We start from the raw sequence: 21,488 nt of genomic DNA on the forward strand, positions 1-21,488 counted from the left end.
TTGAACTGTGGGAGGGAACATAGAGTGATAATGTACAAACTCCTTATAGGCAATAGCAGGAATTGGACCTGTGTCGTTGGTACTGAAAACTGTTGTGCTAAACACTACACTCCTATGATGCCCTCTGCACACTGTGACATAATGACCATAATGCATGAAATATGTACACTTTGTATAAAGTTTTATGAAACCTCACTGCAACCTGTATTCAGTTTCCTGATCAATGGCCAATATTCCAATTGCCTTCCAAATAAATACACCTACCAGATTTGCTACACTCAAGGATATGTGGACTTATATTTTATAGTTCCTCTGTTTCTCAATAGTACATACTGTTCTGATATTTATCGTATTTATCATATATGACCTAGTAAGGCCCTATAAAGGATTGCAAAGGCTGCTGGAAAGAGCAATAGTGTCCCCCTTCCACCCATCCAGGATATTTATCAGGGGTGCTACAAATGCATGGCCTTTAGCAACTTCAAGCATCCCTCCCATCCCACTCACAAATTCATTGACCGCCTACCATGAGACAGCAGGTACCATAGCATTGGCCCAGGCACTGTTAAGAGGGAAACAGATTCTTCCCCCCCAGCCATGACTCTATTGAACTCCCTACCTCACCCAGGTCTCATCACCCAGACCTCAGTAGTCTTAAATGAATTACTTTTTAAGTTGTGAGATAAATACACCTTATGCTGAAAAAGTCGATCTTCTGTACGGCAGGAGACTGTAGATGCCCTGACGGGGATTTTATCTCTGAAGTACTCTTCAGAGACTTGACACATGAGGATGGACATGACACATGAAAAATTTAAGAGAAAATGTCACTTAGACCACAAGACAGGATCATCCAGAATCACTGTTTCCCACTTTACACATGGAGAAACTGACAGAGGAGCAGAATATTGTTCTGGACACCTGCATACTTAAACTAAACAACACATATCATTTGAAAGAAAGAACATTCAACCACAGAAGGATGCAAATTAAAATTGCACAGAGAGTGGAGTTCCTGCCAGTTCTAGACAGTTACACACATCAGACTCGAAGAATCATTTGCTCAGGTAAGTTTAGGGTAAGGAACAACATTGTCCTAATCCTACACTCCCCCACCCCGCCCCAACAACATCTCATCACTTCCATCATAGGATCTCTTAGTCTGAGGGTGGGATGAAATCTTCTTTCAGTGGAACTAAAAGAATCCTCAATAACCGTTCCTCGACTGATGTGAAACAGGATTCAGCTCTTCAAGTTGATGGAGATCTCCATTCTAGTCATCAGAATGGAACTCTCTCTGAGCTTGATAACTCCTCAGCACTATGTTCTCAACTGCAACATTTTGGATAACACGTGGCAATCAGAGATATGCACCTTCTAGTCTCAGTTCCTCATGCTCAACTGCAGTTTTGTATAAACCAACATACCTCCAAATACATTCTGGATTTCATGAAAGAAAACCATTTTTGCTTCCCAATTACTTAAACTGGGGGGGGCCAAGGAGTCAGAAAATACTGCCCAGCACAATCTTTTAGACTGGTGTCTTCAAACCTGTTAGCACATAGATGTTCATTGTCAGATGGGGCACAGATGTAAAAATTACCCTCAGAAGGTGTACATTGTGTCCAAAGCTGGTTCTAATGAAGTCTTCAGAACTTCCTCAAAATGAATTCACTCACCAGTACTAAGGAGGCTGGAGGCCACTAATACAGAACAATGTGCATTCAAGCAATGCCTCTGGATGCATGCCCGACAACATAGGTAGGCCTGCTTCCTCCAACAGTACACTTTTGTTCAATGGAGCCTTCACAGTTGCTCAGGTATTTGTCAAAGCAGTTTCCTGCTGACTAACCAGTGTCCATGATGACCAGAGATTATCTGGTCACTGTAAAATGTAAAATGTTCCGAAGATTGAACGGGTTTGCTAAAAGCTATGACACCCAGAAACCATGACACTGCTATGTAAATGCAGCTAAAGAGCAGATCCATTAAACTTCTCTTGCCAGGAATTATTGACAATAGTTATTAGCCAGGCTCTGAATCCATTGGAATTGAGAGTGCTTGCCCCTAGCAAGGTCATGACTCAGTGTGGTGGAGGGAATTCATAACTATTGAAGCCCCTCAGCTCACTCTGAATGAGGTCCTGCGTAGCAGTGGCTAAGGATTCTCAACCAAGAGGATGGACCAACTGCTAAGGACCAACAACTCAGTCTATATTCTGGCTGTGTAACTCGTGAAAATTAAGCAGAGAGCAAAAGGACCTGGTATAAGGAAAATTGACCTCATGGGTCCCTGAGTTTGTCAGCCAGGTACAGGTGTTTGGTACAGATACTGCTGTCAGAATGAGAACACAACTGAGGGCACAGAGGCAATCACATGGAAAATGGTGGTAAACCAGTCCGCCTCCCAGATCTGTGTTATTGCATTGCCCACAACTATTCTCCACACAGGCACTTTTCTCCTTCACCTTCCCCTATCCCAAACTTCATGAGGAAGCAAATCTCACCCACTTAGTACAGAATGGTCCTGATACACAGCTCAGCATTTATAGCAGTCCTCTTCTCTCAAGGTCAACCTTCAGGTAAGTCTCTCTGGCGCTTATTGAACTTCCATTTGTGCAGCCACGTATGCTCAGTCTGGATTTTCAGTAAGTGAGCTGTTTCTCATAGCATCAAGAAACCAACTTGACCTGTGACCAGTGGCCTTTAGATACCAATGCCATTCAGCAACACTTGGCTCATTAGTATCATTTTGCCTTAGTGATTCAAATGCTCATCTAGACATTTCTTAAATGCTGCCAGCAGCCCAACATCAACAACTTTCTCAGACAGTGTGTTCCAGGTACTCACCACTCTCTGACAAAGGTGCCCAACAGATGTACCTTACATTACCTCTCCTTTACCGTCAATATATAGCTTTGTCTATCTCCGATATAGGTACATGATTCCTGAGCCTGCCCTACCTATATGCTTCATAGCATTATATACCTCATCTTTTAATCTCATTTACTCCAGGAAATACAAGGGGTGATTCATAAGTTTGTGGCCTAAGGTAGAAGGAGTCAGTTTTAGAAAACCTAGCACATTTAGTTTTCAACATAGTCCCCTCCTACCTTTACACACTTAGTCCAGCAATTGTGGAGCATACGGATCTTGGACCTCCAGAAAGTGGCCACAGATAGGTGATTGATAAGTTTGTGGTCTAAGATAGAAGGAGTTGAGTTATACAGCTTTCGTTACATGCACATACAGGTCAACTCTTTGAGTGATTATGCAGAAAGTTTAAAGTTAATAGCTCATCTCCTTCTACCTTCAGCAACAAACTTATCAATCACCCCGATGCATTATTAACTGATCCGTTATTAACTTCAAACTTTCTGCTTCTTATATAAACCCTATTTGTGACAGATGTCAATTAGAAATCGCGTCTTTAAGTCATATGTTTTGGTCATGTCTGCTTTTGAAAAAATATTGGAAAGATATTTTTGATATTATCTCTGCGGTACTGAACATCGATTTACAACCCCATCCTATTACCGCAATTTTTGGTTTACAGATGATGGACTCACTCCATTTATCTCCTTCCACCTGTCGAATGATTGCTTTTCTCACTTTGATGGCTAGAAGATCTATTTTGTTGAATTGGAAGGAAATTAATCCTCCCACGGTATTTCATTGGCTTTCTCAAACTATGTTATGTCTAACTTTAGAAAAAATTAGAAGTGCTGTATTTGATACTTCTATTAAATTTGAAAAGATATGGAGACCATTTATTCAATATTTTCATATGATGTAATATGGCCTTGTGCCAAGCTTATTGGTTTTTTCAGCTTTAATCGTATTTATGTTGAGAGGATCGGAGTTGACGACATTGATGTTTATGTATTCTTGTGAGATACTATAAACAGCCCTTTTTTCTCTTTTTTTTAGTTTTTTTTTCTTTTTTTGCTTCCTTTTTTTTCCCATAGATACTAGATTAGTAGTTAGTCAACTTTGCATATATTTGTTTTTCTTTTTTTATATTATATATTATGAAATATCTAGATTTACCTTGTTCATATATATACTATATGGTTCATGTTTCGGGAAAACTTACTTATACTGTATTCATTGCTTATGTATTCCTTCATGTGTAATGGGAATTTGTATGTTTGTAATCCCTTTATTAATATATTAATTGTATTTTGTTCATAATATTATTAATACTAATAAAAAGATTGAGAAAGAAAGAAAGAAAGAAAGAAAGAAAGAAAGAAAGAAAGAAAGAAAGAAAGAAAGAAAGAAAGAAAGAAAGAAAGAAAGAAAGAAAGAAAGAAAGAAAGAAAGAAAGAAAAGAAAGAAAACTTTCTGCATAATCACTCAAAGAGTTGAAATGCATGTTCATGTAATGAAAGCTGTATAACTCATCTCCTTCTACCTTAGGCCATGAACTTATAAATCACCCCTCGTATATGTATGTTGCTTCAGGTCTCTATTCATAAATGAATTGCTTTATCCCAAGCAACACATTTTATTATTGAGATATAGCAGCAACCTTTGAGCCAAGCCACCCTGTAATCCTTGGATTTAATTTTAGCCTAATCACAGGATAATTTACAATGACAAATTAACCTACTGACCAGTAGGCCTTTGAACTGTGAGAGGGAACATACAGAGATAACGTACAAACTCCTTATAGGCAATAGCAGGTACTGGACCTGTGTCGTTGGTACTGAAAACCATTGTGCTAATCAGTATGCTCCTATGATGTCCTCTGCACAGTAACATAATGACTATAATGCATGAAATATGAACAAAGTTTTATAAAACCTCACTACAACCTGTATTCAGTTTCCTGATTAATGGCCAGTATTCCATATGCCTCTGAAATCACGACACCTACAAGATTTGCTACACTACAGGATATGTGGATATATGGACTTATATTTTACAGTTCCTCTGTTTTCCAGTAGTACATACTGTTCTGATAATTATGGTGTATCACCTCATAAGGCCCTATAAAGGATTGTGAGGGCTGCTGGAAGGATCAGCAGGGTCTCTCTTCCACCCATCCAGGATATTTACTAGGGGTGCTACAAATGCAGGGCCTTTAGCAATTTCAAGCATCCCTCCCATCCCACCCACAAACTCATTGACCGCCTACCATGATACAGCAGGTAGCATTGCATTAGCCCAGGCACTGTTAGGAGGGAAACAGTTTCTTCCCCCCAGCCATGACTCTATTGAATTCCCTGCCTCACCCAGGTCTCATCACTTATGAAGCCTCAGTAGTCTTAAACAAATTACTTTCTGAGTTGTGTCATAAATACATCTTATGCTGAAAAAGTTGATCTTCTGGACAGCAGGAGATGGTAGGTGACATGACAGGGATTTTATCTCTGAGGTATTCTTCTGGTTGGATATGGCACATGAAAAATTTAAGAAAAAACATCATTTAGACCACAAGGCAGAATCACCCAGATTCACCGTTTCCCACTTTACACATGGAGAACTGACAGAGCAGGATATTGTTGTGGACACCAGGATATTTAAACTAAACAACACATATCACTTCAAAGAAAGAACCCTCAACCACAGAAGGGTACAGATTAAAATTGCACAGGGAGTGGAGCTCCTGCAAGTTCTAGGCAGTAACACACAACAGACTAAAGGAACATTTGCTCAGGTAAGTTCAGAGAAAGGAAAAACATTGTCCTATCCCTTCACCCCCCTCCCCCCCCCCACCCCATCAACATCCATTCACTTCCGTCTAACATCACTTAATCTGAGGGTGGGGTGAACTCCTCCTTCAGTAGAACTAGAAGAATACTCAATAACCACTCCTCCACTGGTGTGAAACATAATTCAGCTTTTCAAGTTGATGGTGATCTCCATTCTGTTCATCAGAATGAAACTCCCTCTGAGCTTGAAACTCCTTAGCACCATGTGCTCAACTGCAACATATTAGAGAACACATGGCAATCAGAGATATGCACCTTCTAGTCTCAGTTCCTCATGCTCAACCACAGTTTTGGATAAACCAACATACCTCCAAATACATTCTGGATTTCATGAAAGAAAACCATTTTTGCTTCAGAATAACATAAACACGGGGGCCAAGGATTCAGAAAATGCTGCCCAGCACATAATTTCAGACTGGTGTCTTTACACCTGTTGGTACATAGATGGTCATTGTCAGATGGGGTACAGATGTAAAATTACCCTTGGAAGGTGCACCATTGTGTCCAATGCTGGTGCTAATGAAGTATTCAGAACTTCCTCAAAATGAAGTCACTCAGCAGCACTAAGGAGGCCGGAGGAAATCAATACAGAACAATATTTATTCAAGCCCTGCCTCTGGATGCATACCCAACAAGATAGAAGGGCTGTCTTCTTGCAAAAGAAAGTTTTCTGCAATAGAGCCTTCATGTTTGCTCAGTATTTTGTAAACAGAAATTTCCTAGAGATTAACCAGTGTCCATGATGACCACAGACCATCTGGTCACTATAAAATGGTACATAGGATAAAGGCGTTTGCTAAAAACCATGACACCCAGAAACCATGACACTGCTATGAAAATGCAGCTAAAGAGCAGATCCCTTAAACTTATTTGCCAGGAAATATTGACACTAGTCATTAGGGAGGCTCTGAACCCAAAGGACGTATGAGAGTTTGAAACTAGCAAGGTCAAAACTCAGTGTAATGGAGGGAAATGGTAATTAATGAAGCATCTCACCTCACTCTGAATCAAGCCTTGCTCTGAGACAGCAGAGCATCTCAAGAGGTTGATCGAGAATCCTTAGCCATTGCTGAGGGCCAACAGTTCTGTCCACAGTCCTGCAGTGTAACCTCATGATAATCGAGCAGAGACCCAAAGCACCTGGTGTAAGAAAAATTGACACATGAGGCCCTGAGTGTCTCAGCCAGATACAGGTGTTACTCTTTAAACTCCTCTCAGAATGAGAACAGAACTGAGGTCACAGAGGCAACCACATGCAAAATGACGGTGGACCCAACCCTCTCCCAGATCTGTGTTATTGCATTGCCCACAACTATTCTCTACACAGTATCTTTGCTCCTTCACCTCCTCCTATTCCAGACCTTGTGACGAAAATAGGTATGTTTCTTCAGGTCTCTATTCACAAACGAATTGCTCTATCCCAGGCAAAACATTTTTTTTATTATTGAGATACAGCAGCACCCTTTCAGCCATGCCTCCCAACAAACCCAACAATGACCAGTTAGCCTTCTAACCCATATGTGTTTGGACAGTGAGAGGAAACATATGGAGATAACATACAAACTCCTTACAGGCAGCAATGTGAATTGGATCTGGATCATTGGCACTGCAAACAGTTCTGCAAACTACTGTGCTACTTTGCTGCCCACTGAACACTGTGACATAGTGACCATAATGCGTGAAATATGAACAAAGTTTTATAAAACCTCACCACAACCTGTATTCAGTTTCCTGATTAATGACCAGAATCCCATGCACCTCCCAAACTGTCACCTGCTTGATTGCCACATTCAAGGATATGTGGACTTATTTTTTACAGTCCCTCTATTTCTCAATACCACATACTATTCTGATATTTATGGTATATGACCTTGTACGGCCCTATTAAGGATTGTGAGTGCTGTGGGACGATCAGCAGGTCTCTTTTCCACACATCCAGGGTATTTATCGGGGATGCTCCACATGTGGCCCTTTAGCTATGTTAAACATCTCTCCCAACCATCACACAAATTCTTTGACCCCTACCATTAAGCAGAAGGTTCCATAGCATTAGGCCAACAATTGTTAGGAGGAAAACAGTTTCTTCCCCCGAGCCATGACTCTATTCAAATGCTTGCCACACCCAGGTCTCATCACGTAGGAAGCCTCAATAGTCTTATACAGCTTACCTTCTAATTAATGACATAAATACACTTTATGCTGAAAAAGTCAATCTTCTGGACAGCAGGATACTGTAGACGACCTGACAGGGATGTTATTTCTGAGGTGCTCTTCTGATTGGAAATGACACATGAAAAACTTAAGACAATCTGTCATTCAGACCAGAAGACAAAATCATCCAGAATCACCGTTTCCCAATTTAAACATGGAGAACTGACAGAGGAGCAGAATATTGTTGTGGACACCAGGATATTTAAACTGAACAACAGATATCATTTCAAAGGAAGAACCCTCAACCACAACAGACTGCAGATTAAAATTGCACAGAGAGTGGAGCTCCTGCAAGATCTAGACAGTTACAAACAACAGACCTATAGTATCACTTGCTCAGGTAAATTCAGGGTAAGGAACAACATTTTCCTATCCTTTCACCCCCCCCCCCCTCCTCACACTGCCTCATCAACATCTCATCACCTCCATCATAGCATCTCTTAATCTGAGTGTGGGGTGAATTCCTCCTTCATTGGAACTAAAAGAACGCTCAATAGCCATTCCACCACTGATGTGAAACAGGATTCAGCTTTTCAAGTTGATGGTGATCTCCATTCTGTTCATCAGAATGAAAGTCTCTCTGAGTTTGATCACTCCTTCACATCATGTTCTCAACAGCAACATATTAGGGAACATGTGGCAATCAGAGATATGCATCTTCTATTCTCAGTTCCACATGTTCAATCGCAGTTTTTGATAAACCAACATACCTCCAAATGGGTTTCGGATTTCATGAAGGAAAACCATTTTTGCTTCTCTTTAACTTAAACGGGGGGAGGGGGGGCAAGGAATCAGGAAATGCTGCCCAGCACATACTTTCAGAGTGGTGGCTTTACACCTGTTGGCACATAAATGCTCATTGTCAAATGGGGCACAGATGTAAAAATTACTCTCAGAAGGCGCACCACTGTGTTCAAAGCTGGTGCTAATGAAGTATTCAGAACTTCCTCAAAATGAAGTCACTCACCGGCACTAAGGAGACTGGAAGCCAGCAAGTCAGAACAATGTGCGTTCAGGCCCTGCCTCTGCATGCATTCCCAACAACATAGGTAGGCCGTCTTCTTGCAACAGCACAGTTCAGTTCAATAGAGCCTTCATGTTTGCTCAAGGATTTGTTACAGCAGTTTCCTTGTGATTAGCCCATAATGACCCCAGACTGTCTGGTCACTGTAAAATGTTACAGAGCTGAAGGATTTTGCTAAAAGCCATGACCCCCAGAAACCATGACACTGCTATGAAAATGCAGCTAAAGAGCAGATCCCCTAAACTTCTCTTGCCAGGAATTATTGACAATAGTCATTAGGTAGGCTCTGATCCCATTGGAATCATGAGTGCTTGAAACTAGCAAGGACATGACTCAGTGTGATGGATGGAATTGGTAATTAGTGAAGCCCCTCACCTCAATGTGAATCAGGCCCTGCTCTGAGACAGCAGAGCATCTCAAGAGGTTGGATGAGAATCCTTAGCCATTGCTAAGGGCCATCAGCTCAGTCCACAGTCCACCAGTGTAACCTCATGATAATCGAGCGGAGAGTCAAAGCACCAGCTATAAAGAAAATTGACAAAATGGGTCCTTGAGTATCTCAGCCAGGTATAGGTGTTACTCTTTAAACTCCTCTCAGAATGAGAACGCAAATGAGCTCACAGGGGAAATCACATGGAAAATGGTGGTAGACCCACCCACTCCCAAAGCTCTTTTTCTGCATTGCCCACAATGATTCTGGACACAAGAACTTTTCTTTCTCCTTCACCTCCTCCTATCCCAAATCTCGTGATGAATCAAATCTCACCCACTTAGTGCACACAGGCCAGGATACATAGCTGAGCAGGTTCAGCAGTCCACTTATCTCAAGGTCAACCTTCAGACAAGTCTCTCTGGTGCTTATTGAACTTCCTTTTGGGCAGCCATGGAGACTCAGTCTGGACTTCAGTAAATGAGCTGCTTGTCATAGAATCATGGAGCCATACAGCATGGCAACATTTTGACCTGTAACCAGTGGCCTTTAGATACCAATGACAGCCAGCAGTATTTCTTCCATTGACATATTTGTGCCTTAGTGAACTTCCACCAGCCCTGACTCTGTTGACCTCCCTGCCATACCCATGTCTCATCACATGTGAAGCCTCAGTAGTGTTATACTGGTTACTTTCTAATTTGTGACATAAATACACCCTTTCCTGAAAAAGTCAATCTTCTGGACAGCAAGAGACTGTAACTGACCTGATGGGGATGTTATTTCTGAAGTGCACTACTGGTTGGATATGACGCATGCAAAATGTAAGGGAAAGTGTCATTTAGACTGTAAGACAGATTCATCCGGAATCATTGTTTCCCACTTTACACATGGACAAACTGACAGAGGAGCAGGATATTGTTCTGGACACCTGCATACTTAAACTAAACAACACATATCACTTGAAAGAAAGATCCCTCAACCGCAGCAGAGTGGAGATTAAAATTCTGCTGGGAGTGGAACTCCTGCAAGTTCTAGACAGTTACATACAACAGACCCAAAGAATCATTTGCTCAGGTAAGTTTAGGGCAAAGAACAACATTGTCCTATCCCTTCACCCCTCCCCCACCACCCCATCAACATCTTAACACCTCCATCACAGCATCTCTTAATATGAGGGTGGGGTGAATTCCTCCTTCAGTGGAACTAAAAGAATACCCAACAGTCATTCCTCCACTTATGTGAAACAGGATTCAGCTTTTCAATTTGATGGTGATCTCCATTCTGTTTAACAGAAGGGAACTCTATTTGAGATTGATAACTCCTTAGCACAATGTTCTCAACTGGAACATATTGGAGAACATGTAGCAATCAGAGATATGCACCTTCTACTCTCAGTTCCTCATGCTCAACCTCCAAATAGGTTCTGGATTTGGTTCTGAATGAGAAAAAAACATTTTTTCTTTCCCAGTAACTTAAACAGGGAAGCCAAAGTAGTAAGAAAGTTCTGCCTGGTACATACTTTCAGACAGGTGGCTTTACACCTGGTGCTACATAGATGTTCACTGACTGATGTGGCACAGATGTAAAAATTACCCTCAGAAGGTGCACAATTGTGTCCAATGATGCTGCTAATGAAGTATTCAGAACTTCCTAAAAATGAAGTCAGTCACCAGCACTAAGGAGGCTAGACGCCACCAATACAGATCAATATGCATTTAAGTCCTGCTTCTGCATGCGTGCCCAGTACAACAGGTAGGTACTCTTCTTGCAACAGTACAGATTTGTTCAATAAAGCCTTCATGTTTGCTCAAGGATTTGTTGCAGCAGCTTCCTGCTGATTAACCAGTGTCCACGTTGACCCCAGACTATCTGGTCACTGTAAAGTGTTAGATAGTTTGAAGAATTTTGCTAAAAGCCATGACACCCAGTAAACATGACGCTGCTATGAAAATGCAGCTGAAGAGCAGATCCCCTAAACTTCTCTTGCCAGGAATTATTGACAAGAGTCATTAGGTAGGCTCTGATCCCATTGGAATCATGAGTGATTAAAACTAGCAAGGACATGACCCAATGTGATGTATGGAATTACTGAAGCCCCTCACCTCATACTGAATCAGGCCATGCTCTGAGACAGCAGAGCATCTCAAGAGTTTGGATGAGAATCCTTAGCCACTGCTAAGGGCCTACAGAGTACACAATCCACCAGGGTAACCTCGTGATAGTCGAGCAGACAGCCAAAGGACCTGCTATAAAGAAAATTGACCAAATGGGGTCCTGAGTATCTCAGCCAGATACAGGTGTTACTCTTTAAATTCCTCTCAGATTGAGAACACAACTGAGGTCACAGATACAATCACATGCAAAATGTTGGTTGACCCATCCCCCTCCCAGATCAGTTTATTGTTTTAGCCATAAGTATTCCTTACATTGCAACTTTGCCCCTTCACCTCATCCTATCCCAAGCCTCGTCAGGAAGCAAATCTCACCCACTCGCTAAACACAGCCTGGGATATATAGCTGAGCAGGTTCAGCAGTTCACTTATCTCAGGGTCAACCTTCAGATAAGTCTCTCTGGTGCTTATTTTACTTCCTTTTGGGCAGCCATGCAAGCTCTGTCTGGACTTCAGTAAATGATCTGCTTGTCATAGAATCATGGAGCCTTACAGCATGGAAGCAACTTGACCTGTGACCAGTGGCCCTTAGATACCAATCAACACGTACAAACAAGCTGGATGAACTCAGCAGGTCGGGCACCATCCGTGGAAATGAGCAGACAACATTTTGGGCTGAGACCCTTCGTCAGGACTGAAGAAGGAGGGGGCAGGGGCCCCATAAAGAAGGTGGGGGGAGGGTGGAAACCCAATCAGAGGAAAGATCAAGGGGTGGGGAAGGGAAGCAGGGAGGGGATAGGCAGGAGAGGTGAAGAAGGAATCTAAGGGGAAAGCACTATGGGTAGTAGAATGAGGCAGAATCATGAGAGAGGTGATCGGCAGCTAGAAGAGGAGACAGTGAAAATGGGACGGGGGAAGGGAGAGGGAGGAAATTACCAGAAGTTGGAGAATTCAGTGTTCATACCAAGGGGCTGGAGATTACCCAGATGATATATGAGGTGCTGCTCCTCCAACCTGAGTTTGGCCTCATCATGGCAGTAGAGGAGGCCATGTATGGACATATCTGAATGGGAATTAGAAACATAGAAAATAGGTGCAGGAGTAGGCCATTCGGCCCTTCGAGCCTGCACCGCCATTCAGTATGATCATGGCTGATCATCCAACTCAGAACCCTGTACCTGCTTTCTCTCCATACCCCCTGATCCCTTTAGCCACAAGGGCCATATCTAACTTCCTCTTAGATATAGCCAATGAACCGGCTATATGAAGCAGAGTTGAAGTGGGTGGCAACCGGGAGACCCTGTCTGTTGTTGTGGACTGAGTGGAGGTGCTCAACAAACCGATCCCCCAATCTGCATCGTTTCTCGCTGATGTAGAGGAGACTGCACCGGGAGCACCGGATGCAATAGATTACCCCAACAGACTCACAAGTGAAGTGTTGCCTCACCTGGAAGGACTGTTTGGGGCCCTGAATAGAGGTAATGATACCAACGCCATCCAGTAGCACTTGCTCCATGGACGTCTTTGAGCCTTAGTGATTCAAATGCTCATCTAGACATTTCTTAAATGCTATCATCAGCCCAACATCAACAACTTTCTCAGGAAGTGCATTCCAGGTACTCATTACTCTCTGGATGAAAAAGATGGCCAACAGATACACCCTACATTTCTTCTCCTTTACCTTAACTATATAGTTTTTTCTCTCTCTGATATAGGTACATGTTTCCTACAGCCTGCCCTATCTATATGTTCCATAACTTTATGTACCTTATCTTTTCACATCATCTACTCCAGGGAAAATAGGAATGTTGCTTCAGGTCTCTATTCACAAATAAACTGCTCTATCCCAGGCAACATTTTATTTATTACTGAGATACAGTACAATCTTTGAGTCATGCTTTCCAACAATCCCAACTATGACCAATTCGCCTTCTAACCCGTATGTCTTTGGACAGTGATAGAAAACGTATAGAGATAGCATACAAACTCCTTACAGGGAACAGTGGGAACTGGAACTGGGTCGCTGGTACTGAAAACCATTATGCTCACCACTACACTACTATGCCACCCTCTGCAGACTGTAACATATTGACGATAATGCATGAAGTATGAACAAAGGTTTACACAAGCTCAGTACAACCTGTATTTAGTTTCCTGGTTAATGGCCAGTATACCATACACCTTCCAAGCTGCATCACCTGCTTGTTTGCCACATTCAAGCATATGTGGACTTTCATTTTGCAGTCCATCTGTTTCTCAATACTACATGATATCCTGATATTTCTGGTATATGACCGACAAAGGCCCTATAAAGGATTGTGAGGGCTGCTGAGAGGATCTGCAGGGTCTCTCTTCCACCCATCCAGGTTATTTATCAGAGGTGCTGCAAATGCAGGGCACTTAGCAATGTCAAGCATCTCTCCCATCCATCCCACAAACCCTTTAACCCCAACCATTAATCAAGAGGTACCTTAGCATTAGGCCAAGCATTGTTAGGAGGTAAGCAGTTTCTTCCCACCAGCCATGACTCTATTGAACTCCCTGCCGCACCCAGGTCTCATCACATATGAAGCCTCTATAGGGTTATACTGGTTACTTTTTAATTTGTGTCATAAATACACCTAATGCTGAAAAAGTCAATCTTCCAGACAGCAGGAGACTGCAGCTGACCTGAGGGTGATTTAATCTCTAAAGTGCTCTTCTGGTTCGACATGACACATGCAAAATTTAAGGGAAAATGTCATTTAGACTGCAAGACAGATTCATCCGGAATCATCGTTTCCCACTTTACACATGGAGAACTGACAGAGGAGCAGGATATTGTTGTGGACACCAGGATATTTAAACTAAACAACATTTATCACTTCAAAGAAAGAACCCTCAATCACAGCACGGTACAGATTAAAAACGCACAAAGAGTGGAGCTCCTGCAAGGTCTAGACAATTACACACAACAGACCTAGAGTATCATTTGCTCAGGTAAGTTCAGGGTAAGGAACAACATTGTCCCTTCATTTCATCCCCACCCCCCAACGCACCATCAACATCTCATCACCTCCATCATAGCATCTCTTAATCTGAGGGTGGGGTGAATTCTTCCTCCAGTGGAAGTGAAAGAATGCTCAATAACCATTCCTCCACTGATGTGAAACAGGATTCAGTTTTTCAAGTTGATGGTGATCTCCATTCGGTTCATCAGAATGAAAATCTCTCTGAGATTGATAACTCCTTAGTACCATGTTCTCAGCTGCAACATATTGGAGAACATGTGGCAATCAAAGAGATGCACCTTCTATTCTCAGTTCCTCATGTAAAACCGCAGTTTTGGATAAACCAACATACCTCCAAATAGGTTCTGGATTTCATGAGAAGAGTCATATTTGTTTCCCAATAACTTAAACGGGGAAGCCCAAGTAGTAAGAAAATTATGTTGGTGCATACTTTCAGAACGGTGGCTTTACACATGTTGGTACATAGATGTTCACTGACAGATGGGGCACAGGTGTAAAAATTACCCTCAGAAGGTGCACCATTGTGTCCAAAGCTGGTGCTAATGAAGTATTCAGAACTTCCTCAAAATGAAGTCACTCACCAGCACTAAGGAGGCTGGAGGCCATCAATGCAGATCAATATGCATTTAAGTCCTGCCTCTGCATGCATGCCCAATACAACAGGAGGGCTCTCTTCTTGCAACAATACAGATTTGTTCAATAGAGCCTTCATGTTTGCTCAAGGATTTGCCATAGCAGTTTCCTGCTGATTTACCAGTGTCCATGATGACCCCAGACAATCTGGTTACTGGAAAATGTTACATAGTTTGAATGCTTTTGCTTAAAGCCATGACACCCAGAAAACATGACACTGCAATGAAAATGCAGCTGAAGAGCAGATCCCCTAAACTTCTCTTGCCAGGAATTATTGACAATAGTCATTAGGTAGGCTCTGATCCCATTGGAATCATGAGTGATTAAAACTAGCAAGGACATGACTCAGTGTGATGGAGGGAGTTGGTAATTACAGAAGCCCCTCACCTCACTTTGTATCAGGCCGTGCTCTGGGACAGCAGAGCATCTCAAGAGCCACAACAATTCTCTACACAGCAATTTTGCTCCTTCACCTCATCCTATCCCAAGCCTTGTGAGGATGCAAATATCACCCACTTCGTGCACACAGGCATAGCTGAGCAGGTTCAGCACTCCACTTATCTCACAATCAACCTTCAGATAAGTCTCTCTGATGCTTATTGAACTTCCTTTTGGGCAGTCATGAAAGCTCAGTCTGGACTTCAGTAAATGAGCTACTTGTCAAAGAACTATGGAGACATACACATAGAACCAACTTGACCTGTGATCCTTAGAAACCAATGACATCCAGAAGCACTTGCTCCATTGACATCTTTGTGCCTTAGTGATTCAAATGCTCATCTAGACATTTCTTAAAAGCTGTTAGCAGCCCAACAGGATATCTCTGACTGGGTGCACGACATCCTGGTACGAGAAGGAAAGCAACCAGAAGTTGTGATACATGTTGCTACCAACAACATAGGCAAGTAGAGGGATGAGGTCCTGAAGTGTGAGTTTCAGGAACTAGGCAGAAGGCTGAAGAACAGGACCTCAAGGGTGCCGTTCTCAGGATTGCTGCCAGTGCTATGTAATAATGATGGTAAGAATTGGAGGAGATGGCAGCTGAATGCGTGGCTGAGGAGTTGGTGCAGGGGGCAGGGTTTTAGATTTTTGGATCATTAGGTTCTCTTCTGGGGAAGGTGGGACCTGTACAGATTGGATGGGTTTCAATGGAACTCGAGGGGGAGCAATATCCTTGCAGATAGGTTTGCTAGCATGGTTCGGGAAGGTTTAAACCTGAAGTGATAGAGTAGTGAAAGAAGAGCATGGAGTAAAGCCAGATCTAACATATGGAGAATCTTTGAGGAAAGAGAAGCAGAACAAAGGGTGTGAAGGTAATAAGGTAGAAGTGCTAAAGTCTGTGTACTTCAAAGCAAGAAGCATCAGGAATAAAGGTGATGGACTGAGAGCTTGGATACATACATGGAATTATGATGTAATGGCCATTACAGACACTTGGCTGACACCAGGGCATAAATTGATTCTCAATATTCCTGGATTTCAGTGCTTTAAAAGGCATTAGGATGGATAAGTCCCTGAGGCCTGATGGAATATTCCCCATGCTGCTTCACGAGGTGATGGAAGAGATTGCTGAGCCTCTGGCTAGGATCTTTATATCCTCATTGTCCATGGGAATCGTACCAGAGGATTGGAGGGAGGCGAATGTTGTTGTTCAAAAAAGGTAGGAGGGATAGACTGAGTATTTATAGACCAGTGAGCCTTATGTCTGTGGTGGGAAAGTTTGTTGGAAAAGATTCTTAGAGATAGGATCTATGGGCACTTAGAGACTCATGGTCTGATCAGGGACAGTCAGCATGCCTTTTGAAGGGCAGATCGTGTCTAACAAGTCTGATAGAGTTCTTTGAGGAGATGACCAGGCAAATAGATGAGGGTAGTGTAGCGGATGTGATCTACATGGATTTTAGTAAGGCATTTGACAAGGTTCCACACGGTAGGCTTATTCAGAAAGTCGGAAGGCATGGGATCCAGGGATATTTGGCCAAGTGTATTCAGAATTGGCTTGCCTGCAGAAAGCAGACAGTAGTGGTGGATGAAGTACTTTCGGATTGGAGGGTTGTGACTAGTGGTGTCCCACAAGGATCGGTTCTGGGACCTCAACTTTTCATGATTTTTATTAATGACCTGGATGAGGGGGTAGAAGGGTGGGTTGGCAAGTTTGCAGATGACACAAAGGTTGGTGGTGTTCTGAATAGTGTAGAGGATTGTCAAAGATTGTAGACAGACATTGATTGGATGCAGAAGTGGACTGAGAAGTGGCAGATGGAGTTCAACCTGGAGAAGTGAGAGGTGGTACATTTGGGAAGGACAAACTCCAAGGCAGGATAGTTGGTAGTGTGGAGGAGCAGAGGGATCTAGTGGTACACGACCACAGATCCCTGAAAGTTGCCTCACAGGTAGATAGAGTTGTTAAGAAAGCTTATGAGGTGTTAGCTTTCATAAGTTGAGGGATAGAGTTTAAGAGTTGCGAGGTGATGATGCAGCTTTTTAAAACTCTAGTTAGGCCACACTTGGAGTACTGTGTCCAGTTCTGGTCGCCTCACTCTAGGAAGGATGTGGAAGCATTGGAAAGGGTACAGAGGAGATTTACCAGGATGCTGCCTGGTATAGAGAATATGCATTATGATCAGAGATTAAGGGAGCTAGGGCTATACTCTTTGGAGAGAAGGAGGGTGAGAGGAGACATAATAGAGGTATACAAGATATGAAGATGCATAGATAGAGTGGACAGCCAGCACCTCTTCCCTAGGGCACCACTGCTCAGTACAGTTCTGTTCAATAGAGCCTTCATGTTTGCTCAAGGATTTGTCACAGCAGTTTCCAGCTCGTTTACTAGTGTCCATGATGACCCCAAACTATCTGGTCACTGTAAATGACACATAGGTTGAAGGGGTTTGCAAAAAGCCATGACACCCAGAAACTATGACACTGCTATGAAAATGCAGCTGAAGAGCAGATCCCCTAAACTTCTCTTGCCAGGAATTATTGCCAATAGTCATTAGGTAGGCTCTGCTACCATCCGAATCATGAGTGTTTCAAAGTAGCAAGGTCATGACCCAGTGTGATGGAGCGAATTGTTAATTATTAAAGCCCCTCACCTCACTCTGAGTTAGGCCCTGCTCTGAGACAGCAAGACATCTCAAGTGCTTGAATGAGAATCATTAGCCACTGCTAAGGGCCAACAGCTTAGTCCACAGTCCACCAGTGTAACCTCATGAGAAGCGAGCAAAGAGCCAAAGGACCTACTATAAAGAAATTTGACCAAATGTGGTCATGAGTATTCCAGCCAGGTACAGGTGTTACTCTTTAAACTCCTCTCAAAATGAGAACACGACTGAGGTCACAGAGGCAATCACATGGAAATTGGTGGTAAACCCATCCCCCTCCCAGATCTTTTTATTGGTTTAGCCACAACTATTCTTTACACAGCAACGTTGCTCCTTAACATCATCATATCCCAAGCCTCATGAGGAAGCAAATCTAACCCACTTAGTGCACATAGGCCAGGATACATAACTGAGCAGATTCAGCACTCCACTTATCTCAGGGTCAACCTTCAGATAAGTCTCTCTGATGCTTATTGAACTTCCTTTTAAGCAGCCATGCAAGCTGAGTCTGGACTTCAGTAAATGTTCTGCTTGTCATAAAATCATGGAGCCATACAGCATGGCAACAACTTGACCTGTGGCCCTTAGATGCCAATGAAATCCAGCAGCATTTCCTCTTTTGACATCTTTGTGCCTTAGTGATTCTAATGCTCATCTAGATAGTTCTTAAATGCTGTCATCAGCCCAACATCAACAACTCTCTCAGGCAGTGCATTGCAGGTACTCACTACTCTCTGGATGACAAAGATGGCCAACAGATACACCCTACATTTCCTCTCCTTTACCTTAAATATACTGATTTCTCTATAACTGATATAAGTACATGATTCCTATAGCCTGCCCTACCTTTATGCTTCATAACTTTACTTACCTTATCTTTGAACATCCTCTACTCCAGGGAAAATATGTATCTTGCTTCAGGTCTCTATGCACAAATGAATTGCTCTATCCCAGGCAACATTTTTATTATTATTAAGATACAACAGCAGTCTTTGAACCATCCAAGCAATGACCAATTTGCCTTCTATCCCATATGTCTTTTGACAGTGAAAGGAATGTATGGAGATAACATAAAGCATCTTACAAGGAACAGCAGGAATTGGACCTTGGTCGTTGGTGCTGAAAACCATTGTGCTAACCACTTTGCTACCAGGCTACCCTCTGCAGACTGTAACATAGTGACCATAATGCATGAATTATGAACAAAGTTTTATAAAACCTCACCACAACCTGTAATCATTTTGCTGATTAATGGCCAGTATCCCAGACACCTGCCAAACCACATCACCTGCTTGTTTGTCACATTCCAGGATATGTGGACATATATTTTACAATTCCTCTGTTTCTTTATTGAACTCCCTGCCAGTCCTATGTTTTCTCACACATATCTCACACATGTGTTTTCTACTGGTTACTTTTTAATCTGTGTCATAAATGCAGCTTATGCTGAAAGTTAGTCTTCTGGAAGGCAGGAGACTGTAGATGACCTAAGGGGGATTTTATCTCTAATGTGCTTTTCTGGTTGGACATGACACATGAAAAATTTAAGGAAAACTTTCTTTCAGACTACAAGACAGAAATATTCGAATTCAATGTTTCCCACTTTACACATGGAGAACTGACGGAGGAGCAGGATATTGTTCTGGATACCTGGACACTTAAACAAAACAACACATGTCACTTCAAAGAAAGAACCCTCAACCACTGCAGGGTGCAGATTAAAATTGCACAGAGAGTGAGGCTCCTGCAGGTTCCAGACAATTACACACAACAGACCCAAAGTATAATTTGCTCAGGTAAGTTCAGGGTAAGCAACAACATTATCCTATCCCTGCACCGCCACCCACCCCATCAACATCTCATCACCTCCATCACACCATCTCCTAATTTCTCTTAATCTGAAGGTGGGGTGATTTCCTCCTTCAGTAGCACAAACTGAATACACAATAACCATTCCTTCACAATAACTTAAATAGGGAGTTCCAAGGAGTCAGAAACTGTTGCCCAGTACATACTTTCGGACTGCTGGCTTTGCACCTGTTGGTACATAGATGTTCACTTTCGGATGGGGCACAGATGTAATAATTACCCTCCGAAGGGTTCACCCTTCAAAGGTGCACAATTGTATCCAAAGCTGATGCAAGTGAAGTATTCAGAACTTCCTCAAAATGAACTCAGGTCACCAGCACTAAGGAGGCTAGAGACCACCAAGACAGAACAATGTGCAGTCAAGCCATGCCTCTGGATACATGCCCAACAGCATAGGTAGGCTGTCTTCGTGAAACAGTATGGTTTTGTTTAATGGAGCCTTCATCTTTGCTCAAGGATTTGTCACAGCAGCTTCCTAGTTATTCACCACTGTCCATGATGATCCCAGACTATCTGGTCACACTAAAATGTTACAGAGGTTGAACGGGTTTGCCTAAAGCCACGACATCCAGAAACCATGACACTGCTATGAAAATGCAGCTGAAGAGCAGATCCCCTAATCTTCTCTTGCCAGGAATTATTGACAATAGTCATTCGGTAGGCTCTGATCCCATTGGAATCATGAGTGCTTGAAACTAGCAAGGTCCCGACTCAGCATGATGGAGGGAAGTGGTATTTAGTGAAGCCCTTCACCTCACTCTGAATCAGGCCCTGCTCTGAAATAGCAAAGCATCTCAAGAGGTTGGAGGAGAATCCTTAGCCACTGCTAAGGGCCAACAGCTCAGTCAACAATCTGGCTGTGTAACCTCATGATAATTGAGCAGAGAGCCAAAGGACCTGGTATAAAGAAAATTGACCAAATTGGACCCCGAGTGTCTCAGCCAGGTACAGGTGTTGCTCTTTAAATTCCTCTCAGAATGAGAACACAACTGAGGTCACAAACGTAATCACATGCAAACTGGTGGTAGACCCATCCCCCTCCCAGATCTGTTTATTGGTTTAGCCACAACTATTCGCTACACAGCAAATTTTCTCCTTCACCTCAACTTATCCCAAGCCTTGTGAGGAAGCAAATATCATGCACTTAGTGCACACAGGCTGGGATACATAGCTGAACAGGTTCAGCAGTCCACTTGTCTCAGGGTCAACCTTCAGATAAATCTCTCTGGTGCTTATTGAACCTCCTTTTGGGCAGCCATGCAAGCTGAGCCTGGACTTCAGTAAATGAGCTGCTTGTCAAAGAATCATGGAGCCATACAGCATGGAACCAACTTGACCTATGACCTGTGGCCTTTAGATACCAGTGACATCCA

This window comes from Hemitrygon akajei, chromosome 16, assembly GCF_048418815.1.
Source record: "Hemitrygon akajei chromosome 16, sHemAka1.3, whole genome shotgun sequence".
NCBI lineage: Eukaryota > Metazoa > Chordata > Chondrichthyes > Myliobatiformes > Dasyatidae > Hemitrygon > Hemitrygon akajei.